This window comes from Castanea sativa, chromosome 12 (assembly GCF_040712315.1).
Source record: "Castanea sativa cultivar Marrone di Chiusa Pesio chromosome 12, ASM4071231v1".
Taxonomy (NCBI): Eukaryota; Viridiplantae; Streptophyta; class Magnoliopsida; order Fagales; family Fagaceae; genus Castanea; species Castanea sativa.
Window position 1 is genome coordinate 20,140,091 of NC_134024.1, and position 10,646 is coordinate 20,150,736.

A 10,646-nucleotide genomic window follows, 5' to 3' on the forward strand; every position below is an offset into this window, starting at 1 on the left:
CAATTCAATCCACCTTGTGATTCAAATGGAATCCAACTTTTTTAATGGGTGTTGTTGGATATGATTTTTTGCATTCTAGTTAATTTCTTTTAATGGTTAGTGCTTTATGCCTTTATCTCATAAGTGCTCCTTTCCCTAACATGTGACTTAAAATTCAATCCACTTCGTGACCAACATTTTATAAAAGTGATCAAAATGTGTACAGTGGATTGAAGCATTTCAATCCACCTCATGATTCAAATGGAATCCGACTTTTTTAATGAGTGTTGTTGGATATACTTTTTCACATTCTAGTTAATTTCTTTTAGTGGTTAGTGCTTTTTCTCGTAAGTGCACCTTTCCCTACCATGTGGCTTAAAATTCAATCCACTTCGTGGCTAACATTTTATAAAAGTGATTAAATTCATAAGTGCGGTACGGTGGTCAATTTTTTTTAATAAAGAGTATGAGTAATAAAAGAATATAAAATGAGATATGTTCAACGGTGATGCATTCGTGAAACAATGTGTCCCATAGTAATATAGCAATAAAGTAACATGTATCCATTGGTGTAGTAATTGTGTTTAGCAACCTCAAGAAGTTGACTAAGTGGTTCGTAATGCCTCAAATGAGTAAATGCTAGAAGAAGTTTGGATATCGGCTTTTTTTTTTAATTAAAAAAAAACGTTTAGGGGTCAAATCAATTACAAATTCAAAGCTACGAGAGATAGTTATTTATTATTAATCCAACAATAAAATTAGCTTATAAGGATCAGTTCAAGCTTGAAAACACAATGCAAGTGAAAATAGAGAGAAAGACCCAGCTTATGCATGTTGTTTTCCTCAAAGTTTCTGGAAGTCTAGTTAAATCGCATTAGGTCCTTTATGTGAGAGGCCAAACTCGGTTAATTTTTTTTAGAGATTAAATTCAATATGGACATGGTGTAGAAATCTATGTTTAAGCCATCCAATCATATTGCGATATTTTAGATTTTTTTAAATAATTGCACATAAAATATTAAGTAGTAATACACACAATTACGATCCTTTTTAGTAGATTAAAAGTTAAAACGCTAAACTAAACTTCCTCGAGAACCAATATACCTTGGGAAGCTGCCAGGAACCAATCATTCTTAACCAAGCTTGAAGGTCCTTGTGCAAGCCAACCTTGATCAAGTGATTTCATCAGCTCAAGTTGCAAAGCAATCATGATTTTTACCAAAAGGTGCATCAGCTATCTCTATTGAAACATGACTTCAAACACATCGAGTTTAACAAAGGCTCATTTGCTCATTTTCCCAAGCCACCACAATCTGCACTTCAATTGAATCTTTGAGGATTTTTTAATGGGATTATAATTATGTGTATTAGTGTTTATTCTCTTATTTGAAACAAAGCTGATATGTCATTATCTTATTGGAGGAGTCAAACTACACTTTTACACTAGATTCTTATCAAATTCGGACTTTTATTTTCTTATACTCATGTGTAAGGGTTATATATAGTATTTAATTGTCTCTCAAATTGGCGGTTTGACTTTGTATAACATACCCTTTAAATTGAGGGTGTTATATATTTGGAGTTCAACTTATTTTAAGTCATTGGCAGAGTAACAAAACCATACCCAAACATAAAAAAAAAAATCCTCATTTTATTGATAAAAATGTAATTTGTATCAATTTGAAAATTAGAACATTACATGACCTAGGTCCTAGATACAATTTACGAAATTACACGACTTAAAGTCATTATTATTAAAAAAAATGAAAATTACATTGGATATGACTTAGTTTATAAACCATCAATCTAAGATCAAAGACTAAATTACTAGGTGAGAAAGTGTTAAGCACCTACCATAATCAATGAATCGTCTTCTAGATTGTGATGGCCACCATCATGTCATGTCATCCATTTAGATTAAATGTAATTTGTATCAATTTGAATATAATTAGAACATTACATGACCTAGGTCCTAGATACAATTTACGAAATTACACGACTTAAAGTCATTGTTATTAAAAAAAAATGAAAATTACATTGGATATGACTTAGTTTATAAACCATCAATCTAAGATCAAAGACTAAATTACTAGGTGAGAAAGTGTTAAGCACCTACCATAATCAATGAATCGTTTTCTAGATTGTGATGGCCACCATCATGTCATGTCATCCATTTAGATTAAATGTAATTTGTATCAATTTCAATATAATTAGAACATTACATGACCTAGGTCCTAGATACAATTTACGAAATTACACGACTTAAAGTCATTATTATTAAAAAAAATGAAAATTACATTGGATATGACTTAGTTTATAAACCATCAATCTAAGATCAAAGACTAAATTACTAGGTGAGAAAGTGTTAAGCACCTACCATAATCAATGAATCGTTTTCTAGATTGTGATGGCCACCATCATGTCATGTCATCCATTTAGATTAAATGTAATTTGTATCAATTTGAATATAATTAGAACATTACATGACCTAGGTCCTAGATACAATTTACGAAATTACACGACTTAAAGTCATTGTTATTAAAAAAAAATGAAAATTACATTGGATATGACTTAGTTTATAAACCATCAATCTAAGATCAAATACTAAATTACTAGGTGAGAAAGTGTTAAGCACCTACCATAATCAATGAATCGTTTTCTAGATTGTGATGGCCACCATCATGTCATGTCATCCATTTAGATTAAATGTAATTTGTATCAATTTCAATATAATTAGAACATTACATGACCTAGGTCCTAGATACAATTTACGAAATTACACGACTTAAAGTCATTGTTATTAAAAAAAATGAAAATTACATTGGATATGACTTAGTTTATAAACCATCAATCTAAGATCAAAGACTAAATTACTAGGTGAGAAAGTGTTAAGCACCTACCATAATCAATGAATCGTTTTCTAGATTGTGATGGCCACCATCATGTCATGTCATCCATTTAGATTAAATGTAATTTGTATCAATTTCAATATAATTAGAACATTACATGACCTAGGTCCTAGATACAATTTACGAAATTACACGACTTAAAGTCATTGTTATTAAAAAAAAATGAAAATTACATTGGATATGACTTAGTTTATAAACCATCAATCTAAGATCAAAGACTAAATTACTAGGTGAGAAAGTGTTAAGCACCTACCATAATCAATGAATCGTTTTCTAGATTGTGATGGCCACCATCATGTCATGTCATCCATTTAGATTAAATGTAATTTGTATCAATTTCAATATAATTAGAACATTACATGACCTAGGTCCTAGATACAATTTACGAAATTACACGACTTAAAGTCATTATTATTAAAAAAAATGAAAATTACATTGGATATGACTTAGTTTATAAACCATCAATCTAAGATCAAAGACTAAATTACTAGGTGAGAAAGTGTTAAGCACCTACCATAATCAATGAATCGTTTTCTAGATTGTGATGGCCACCATCATGTCATGTCATCCATTTAGATTAAATGTAATTTGTATCAATTTCAATATAATTAGAACATTACATGACCTAGGTCCTAGATACAATTTACGAAATTACACGACTTAAAGTCATTATTATTAAAAAAAATGAAAATTACATTGGATATGACTTAGTTTATAAACCATCAATCTAAGATCAAAGACTAAATTACTAGGTGAGAAAGTGTTAAGCACCTACCATAATCAATGAATCGTTTTCTAGATTGTGATGGCCACCATCATGTCATGTCATCCATTTAGTCAACATGTTAATGAAAAACACAAAACAACATGTCATTCAACCCCAACCCCCCCCCCCCCCAAAAAAAAGAAAAAGAAAAAAAAGATGATCTAATGTCTGGTGTTTTGGGGGAAAGAAAAAACTTTTGAGTATATGAATAGTATAAGATAACCTATGAGCATTCAAACAGAGAGAAAAAAGAAAAGAAAAAAGAAAAGGGGTAAATCTAACATACTTTGATCCTAAAATCACCCTACATTACCATAGAAAACATGTTTTTGAACTAATTGGAATAATCAAACAAGATCAAAGAACAAAAAATACAGAATCTTGCATAAATGAAGGTTTATAACACCCTATCTCAAAATATCAAAATAAAACATTTAAACTTAAATCTGTAATTAAATTTATGAATCAAATAGTAGATAATATCCTATTAACATAAGATTTGGTATGGAGAAATAAAATTATGAAATCTTTTTATTGGACTTCCAAAATATAAATATTATTATTATTATTATAAAATAAAAAGTCCTAGACTTGTGAAAAATCGCATGGAAGTACATGAGATCTAACTTGATCTTAAAACGAATTACATATACATAAGTACTTATTGCCACCAACAGTTACCCTACAACCGCTGTTGTATATTAATATCCAATATCGCCTCGTGGACTTCCATGCTCGCGAGGTACATTGCCCCTCATATGTTTCGTATGGAAGATAGTTGCTCTCCAGCCACTGTTTTTCTCTGCAAAATAACAAGAAAATGCATATATAAACACAAAAGCTCTAAGGAATTTTCAGACTCATGCTCAAACACACACACTAACACACAGAAAACGACTTACTGATTCCTAGTGCGGGTTCAGCAACTACAGTTGCGGATGAGAGAAACAAAAACAGAAGCAAGGACATTATGATAACCCTTATAATGGACACCTTAACATCCATTTTGGAGTCAAGATATTAGTTAAGAATTCCATCATATGTTTCTCTCTATATATAGAATATAGTCAGTGGCAGAGCCACTTGATGACCAAGGGGGGCCTGGTCCCCCCCCCCCCCCCCCCCCAAATTTTTGAAAAAAATATATATTTTTGAAAATATCATAACTAGCTTAAATTTTTTTAAATAACCTTATCATTTTGGCCTCCATACCTGATAATATACATATATATATATATATATATATATATATATATATATATATATATATAAAAGAAAGTCTAAAAATAAACATAATTTTCATTTAAATAAAATACAATCCATAAATATATTTTAACAAATTACAATAATTAAACATTTATCATCTTTAAAATGAGTACATAGGTATTTTAACAATTATACCAACAAATAAAAGGGAAAAAATTGAGTTATAAAGTATTGTATATTCCTATTTTACATTTCACACACAAAAAAATTAAAAAAAAATCATATATAGCCCTCCAAGAATAAATTCCTGACTTCGCCACTTATATAGTGTTATGAATTCTAAGAAGAATGGCGCTGTAGTTTCCACGATTATTCCAATTTAAAAAATGTTGAAGAAACACGTTCAAATGAAATGAGGTTATCAATGATATTCCACCCAATTCATGACATAAAAAATTTAAAAAGAAAAAATAAAAAAGGGAATAAAAGTCAATACGAGTTTATAGAAGTTTTAGCATTTCCCTAACTCAAATGAGCTGCCTATAAAGAATACAGAAAATTCGTGTAGATAAAAAAATTTAATCTATCACATGAATTTTTGTTCATAATAACATGAAAAATTAGGGGTTTTCTTGCATCCAACGTAAGCAGTTTTAATGACTTGGTGATTTTTTATTTATAAATGTTATTTTTGAATTTTGAATGAGTGCTAATTCGGTCCAAATTTTCAATTTGAATAATTTATTCTGAGGATATTAAATTTGTAACAAATCAAATATATTTTATTTAATAGATCCAATCATGTAATTAGTTACATATGATTTCAGTCACAACATGCACGAATAATTTTGAAATGACATTAGTTTCATATGTGCCCCACGTAATTAAATCTCTTGAAATTTAATTATTTTTCAAATAAAAAATTTCTTTGACTCATTATTAAAATTAGGTAAAAATGCAAATTACTATCAGAGATTTGATGAAAATGGAGATATTTCGGAATCAATTAATTAGAAAAGGATTACAAAGTGTTTATATACACGCTGTACAGAGCTAACCTCTAATTGCTAGAACATAAAATAAATAACTAACACACGTGTTGATGCTTAAACATTCTGCTAAACTACGAGTCCTATATACACTGTAGAACTAGGAATTTCTGTCGTTTAGTCCTTAACCAATTCTACAAATCCATCTCCATTTCTGGCCAAGTCAGTGAGACTCTACTGCTCTTATTGCTTGTTGCTGCCTTCAATCTGATACTCCCCCTCAAGAGCAGCTGTTGTATGTATGTTTATCATTCCCATTTTGCATACAAGATTAGAGAATTGATTAAAACCCAATGCCTTAGTGAGCATATCTACTAATTGACAATGAGTTCTAACAAGGATGAAACACAGCACCTAATTTGTGAGCAACCAAGAGATCGGCAAGGGATGACCTGGGAGTATCATGAAGACTCACACTGCAACGAGTACAATCCATCCATTGCTTGCCCCACTCCAATCATTTTCCAAGAGATAAGGTCCTAAATAAAACAGTAACTAGAGAGAAAAACAAGACAATATGGCTGGAATTGAGTGATTGTACTAACAACTAAAAGGTTGAAAGTAAAAGATGGAACACAAAGAACATTCTTGAGAATAAGAGAAGGAGATAAAACAAAAGTTCCTATATATGTGTGTGTATGTGTGTGTGTGTGTGTTACTTGTGCTGATTCCCCATTAGGCAATTGTACCAAAGATTGTGTAGTAGCAGTTATTGTGTTTAACAAATGCACAGAACATACAAAGTGATCAGTAGCACCAGTAACCAACACCCAAGTATTTCTACCATAAGCCCTTCTGTTAACCACCTGTGCAGAAAACACACAATGAGAAAAATCAATACTTGTCATATTAGAAGAAGCTGCATTAGCTATTGGAGCTTCTTTCACTTGGGGTGTTGATGTCAATGGTGAACTTGAAGCATTGATCAAAGCTAACAACTGCTGATATTGATCAGGATTAAAACCAGGATAATTGTGAAAAGGAGAAGAAAAGGCAGTGATTCTTGAGCTTGACTTGGGACACCTAATGTGCCATTGAAGACTTGTTTTTGAACTTAAAACCAGGTGGAAATCCATGTAATTTATAGCATTAATCAGTAGTATGACCCAACTTGCTACAATGTGTCACTACAAGAAATCTGGGTTTAGGCGACGTTTGTAAAACGTCGCTAAAAACCCAAATAATCGCTATAGACTCAAATGGTCTACAATGATTTATTTTTTATTTTATTTTTTTGCAATGTTAAAAAACGTCGCAATAGACTAGTCGCTATAGCTCTATCGTGATGTTTCGGAAAATGTTGCCATATATGAATCTTTAGCAGCGTTCAAAATCTTTTAGCGATGTTTCTTAAAACATCACTATATAATATACCATTTTCATAAAAAAATTAGGAAAATATATTTAGCGACACAGGAAAATACTTTTAGCAACGCCTATAAAACGCCACTAAAAAGGATCTTCTCATTGTTTTTTGCGGTGTTTTTAAAACATCACTAAAAAGAACTTTGTTTTATGTAATATTAAAAATACTACTATATAAACCTACTTTGAAATTAACAAATGTCTAACCTGATCATCAATATTCCACTATATGTCCAAACTACTGTTTTGCTCAAACTAACCTAATCATCAATATTTCACAATAACAAGTGTCCAAACTAACACAATAACACATTAATCATAGATTCAAATGTGAATGAAATTTCATACCAATATATGTATGATCTTAAATTGAACAAAACACTAACAACCACCTAAACTATGACAATATTATAAACAAAGTAGAATACTTCCAAAATAAATTTGGATGTAACAAGACACAATTGTCTACCTACACTAAAAGAACAACCACCCAAACTATGACAATATTATAAACTAAGTAAAATACTTCCAAAATAAATGTTATTGTTCAAAGCAGTTACAGAATAGCCCATGGAGTCCTTATAAAACATTGCAACATTGCATTTACCGCTATGTGCTAGTTTCTTGATGGGATGAAGCTTGCAATCTATGAGGAGTTAGAGATAGATGATCTAAACTGAAACCACACTGAATACAAATTAAAAGTTTCTAATAAGTTCATAAAGAAATCATATTGAGTAACAAAATAATAGTTGCTACACTTATAAAATTTAAACACCCAATACATTCTTAAAACATTAAAATTTAATACCCGACTAGCTTCTGAAGAATGATTTTGCTGATTTTGCACTAGTTGCATCAATTGGGTCATTCGCTCCTCCAAGTTATCATAAAGATTCCTAATATTCAAAATTTGAACACAATAACAAATTAGAAATTAACAATGTTAATGGATTCAATATTACAATTGGTAAATCATGATATTACTAACAATGTTGCTTTCTGCTGCGGCGTTAACAGGTGTACCATCATTACGAAGATGAATTTTTAAATATACATCTGCATGCTTTACAGGAAGCCCAAGCTCTGTTTCCTAAATTATGATCATTACATTTATTTAATTAGGAATAATGGTTTCATACAAACTTAAGAACAATCTAATAAGTCACTCACAAGATAATTATTGAGTCATTACCATTTCTTTCACATATGAAGCCAAGTTTTTTGAACCACCAGTATGTATATTTGTATGCAAGCCATGACTATTCTTATTCTAGGTGCATTTTCGCTTGTATTGGCATTCCTTATCATTTTCATTGTTTTACAAAGAAAAAGGAGAGATCCACAGACAAACCAAACAAATGACATAGACAGGAAAGAAGTTTTTATGATATCTAGCTAGTTTTGATGGAAGAATGATGTTTAAGGAAATCATAGACGCAACCCATGGTTTTGATGCTAAGTTTTGCATGGGGAGGGGAGGAAATGGAAGCGTCTATAAAGCCAAGCTAAAATCAGGAGTAATAGTCGCAATGAAAAACTTGGATCCTTTTGTGATGGTGAGATTGTGCAACATAAAGAGTTCAATTCTATCTACTTCAACTATGGGAGAGAATTTGTTGTTGAATGGTTTGTTAGAACTACATCCAAATATCTAAGTCTCCCCCCAATTGTAACTCAAATTTATTAAAAGAAAAAGATAGTAAAATATCAAAACAATTAGAAATCAATAACTACCTCATAATAAAATGTTTAAACTTAATTTTTTTTTTAATGAATTTATGGAGCAAATAGTAAATAACATCTAATTAACACAAAATTTGGTGTGAAGAAATGAAATTATGAAATTTTTTTATTGGACTTTCAAAATATAAATATTATAAAAACTAAAAGTCATAGACTTGAGAGAAATAGCATAGAAGTACATGAGATCTGCAACTTGATCTTAAATCGAATTACATATACATAAGTACTTATTACCACCAAAAGTTCCCCTACAACCACTGTTATATATTAACTAATCGCTAACCTGTACGATACACGGAAAAACTATTGACTAAAAAAAAACATTTAAAATGAAGAAACATTTAACTTCTATGTTTTTCCATAGTTTAGAAGTATTGTCTAACATAGAACATTGTTGATTTGCAACTGCATAGTTACCGGAACCTACAAAGTAATTTACAATTCTTAAATTAATAAAGCAAAACTCTCAATAGTTATATATATACACACACACACACTCAAAACTAATATAAACTGCAAAGATATAAACATATGAGAAAGACACACCAAGCTTCAAATTTGAGTAGCAATATGACTTTATCATTGTAATAATAATATAGACAATTCAAAATATGAAACAATATCAAAATTATAATACCTAATTCCATTATCTTTTATGTTGAATCCCAATAGTTATATATACACACACACACACACGTGAGTCTTTTTTTTTTTTTTTGAGTCCTATCAGAATTTTTTTATTTATTTAAATAATGCTAATGTCTAAACAAGGTCTAAGGCTTCGGTTATATATAAGAAACAATTAAGTTCATCCTTTAAAAATTTTAAATAGATTATGTTTTACCTTAATGTTTTCCTTGTGGTGAGGACAAATAGAATGAAATAGGTGCTTCATGCTAAAAAACTTTCTTTTAGTCAAATACCAAACCTGTTAAAATTTTAGTGAAAAGGAAAAACTCATCAAGAGGAGTAAGAGAGAAATTACGCAATGAAAAACCACAATGAATGAAGAATTGATTTCAAATTTGAACTTCCAAGGAACAACATAAATTTCAGCCATAGGTTCAAAATGCCTAGTTAAACTTGTTGCTGAACACCTAGCAAATACAGACAATAAATATAACTTTATTAATCTACATGTGAAATTTTTAAATGGACAACAAAAATTTTTTTAATACTTACTGAGAAATAAGACAATCTGCAATTTTTCCTAGATTTTTTTTTTTATAAGTAATGTAAAAATTTTCCTAGATTAGTTGAATTAGATCACAAATGAAAACTCTAGAAATCAATTTCATACATTCTTTTATTTTTTTTTATTTTTTTTATTATTTTTTTTTTTTTGCGTTGATTCGCAGTAAAACCAAAACAAATAAGCAAATAAAATTTTCAACTAAATAGAAAAACCCTAACATTGATTTGATTTCTCGATGGTATTGACTGGAGAATGAGCCAATTGGTCCAAATATTGCTAATGGCAAGTGCCAATGATAAATATATATCTGATTTTATAATTAATATATATATATATATATATATTAATTATAAAATCAGATATACCTCATCATTGTTTGTTGTTTGAAAAAGAAAAGTATAGGATCAGATTATTCCTCATATGAATCTTGT

At 29.9% G+C, this 10,646-nt stretch overlaps 1 long non-coding RNA gene across 1 annotated transcript; it reads right to left on the bottom strand.

Moving 5' to 3' along the window:
- Positions 1-4,182: 4,182 nt before the first annotated feature.
- On the bottom strand, positions 4,183-4,696 carry LOC142620945 (uncharacterized). The gene is made up of 2 exons (XR_012841667.1): positions 4,557-4,696; positions 4,183-4,456 (listed from the first exon to the last, which is right to left on the bottom strand). It is a non-coding gene; the product is annotated as an uncharacterized LOC142620945 (long non-coding RNA).
- Between the last annotated feature and the right edge of the window lie 5,950 nt (positions 4,697-10,646).